This window comes from Myotis davidii, unplaced genomic scaffold, assembly GCF_000327345.1.
Source record: "Myotis davidii unplaced genomic scaffold, ASM32734v1 scaffold1070, whole genome shotgun sequence".
Taxonomy (NCBI): domain Eukaryota; kingdom Metazoa; phylum Chordata; class Mammalia; order Chiroptera; family Vespertilionidae; genus Myotis; species Myotis davidii.
The window spans coordinates 55535-57544 of record NW_006281982.1 but is presented as its reverse complement, the minus strand read 5'-3'; the positions used below and the strand labels follow the sequence as shown (position 1 = coordinate 57544).

General features: G+C 39.1%; 1 protein-coding gene across 4 annotated transcripts in view; it reads right to left on the bottom strand.

Moving 5' to 3' along the window:
* Window positions 1–2010, bottom strand: part of IFT88 (intraflagellar transport 88) — a 167276-nt gene that overhangs the window by 126206 nt on the left and 39060 nt on the right. The window lies entirely within an intron of this gene.

Below are 2010 nucleotides of genomic sequence, written 5' to 3'. Positions count from 1 at the left end.
CAATTTTTTGGAATGGTCTGAGGAAGATAGGTTTTATTTCTTCTTTGAATGTTCGATAAAACTCCCCTGTGAAACTGTCTTGTCCAGGGCTTTTGTTTGTTGAAGTTTTTTGATTATCAGCAGAATATTTTAAAAGTTCCTGATACTGTAGCATGTGTCAGCACGTCATTCCTTTTATTGTCAAATAGTATTCCATAGTACGAATACACCACGTTTCATTCATCCATAGCCTACTTGATGGACATTGATTGTTCCTCTTTTGGTAATTATGAATGATGTTGTATGAACATTCACATAGGATCATATGTGACATGTTTCCACTTTCTTGGGTATGTACCTAAGAGTGGTACATACAGTACCACTGGTCCTACAGTAAACCCATGTTTAACTTTTTAAGATATTGCCTAATTATATTCCAAAGTGGCTATACCATTTTAGATCACCAATGTATGGTTTCCGATTTCTCCACATCTCTTCAATAATATTATTGCCTGTCATTTGATTACAGAAATTTTAAAGGCCATGATCTCATCTTATTTCTAACTACTTTTCAACATAATCCCTCTGTTTCAACTACACTCATTCAATTCATTCATAATTCTCTGACCAGATCATGCACACTGATTTGCCTGACTCTTCTTATGTTGTTCCTTTTGTCTGGAATGTTTCCACTTTTTCCTCTTCACTTAAGTCACCTATCTCAAGTACACCTCCTTCATAATGCTTTTACTGACTATTCTTGTTCTCAATAATTATTCTCTCAACTTAATTACTATATCACCTCCTTTTTGTTGTTGTTAATTTGAAGAGAGTAGAAAAGAAGGAGGGAGAAAATGAGGGAGGGAGAAAAAGAGAGAGAGAAACATCGATGTGAGGGAGACACTGATGAATTGCCTCCTACACAGGCTTGACTGAAGCTGGAGATGCCACCTGCAACTCAGGTATATGCCCTTGACTGGGAATGGAACTGGTGATCCTCTGGTGCTTGGGCCGATGCTTTAACCACAGAGCATACTAGCTAGGGCACTACAGCACCTCTTGATTTCTGATTAGTAAGTACTTAATATATTCTGTCTGATATTATATGTAAATACAACTTCTAAAAAGGTCAAATTCTTGGCATCACCTGGGTTAAAAGTACTTCAAGGGCACTGTTTTATAAGCCAGATATTTACTGATGATGATAAGATATTGTGTACAATTAAAAACAAATTATCATGGAAGGTGGCATTTACAAATAATTAAGTTTCACAGAGGGAGTATACTGGGACTAGGAGAAATTATGACCAGTAAATATCCTGGAAACCTATGTTTCTACATTTATTACCAGACCATAAGGTAATTTACTATGTCTGTTCTTAAAATATTGTAGGAATAGAAAGTATCCCAATTTTCCCTCTCTAATCCTGTCTTCTCAGATTCAGAAGCAATCCCTTCCTCCCATGATTTCACTCTCAATCTACAGCACGAATGTCAGGGAGGTCTGAATTTCTAGCCTTGCACTCTAGTCTGGTATGTCCTAAAAGGCTAAGTTTTGATTTTGTGTTGGCAGTTAGCTGCATTTGGTGATTACCCCCCATATAGGCCAAGTAGTTTAGTTTAATTTCAATTGATCACATACCGTATTTGCCGGCGTATAAGACGATTTTTTGGCCCTGAAAAATATGCCTCCAAGTGGGGGGTCGTCTTATACGCCAGGTACACTTCAGATAGACTGCCCATAGTGCTTGCCCCGTGCCATAGTGGCCTCCCGATGCCCGCCCACTTCATTCCACATACCGTTCAGGCATCAGCAGCGCTGCTGGGTGTATGCTCGGCTGTTATGCGATTTTGCTGTTATGCGATTTTACCACACTCGCAAAATCGCACACAGCCGACCATACACCCAGTATGATAGCACAAAATCGCGAATCGCGATACCATACTGGGTGTATGGTTGGCTGTGTGCGATTTTGCGAGTGTGGTAAATTCGGGTTAACGTATATTTCTTTCCATATGACTTGAAGATCA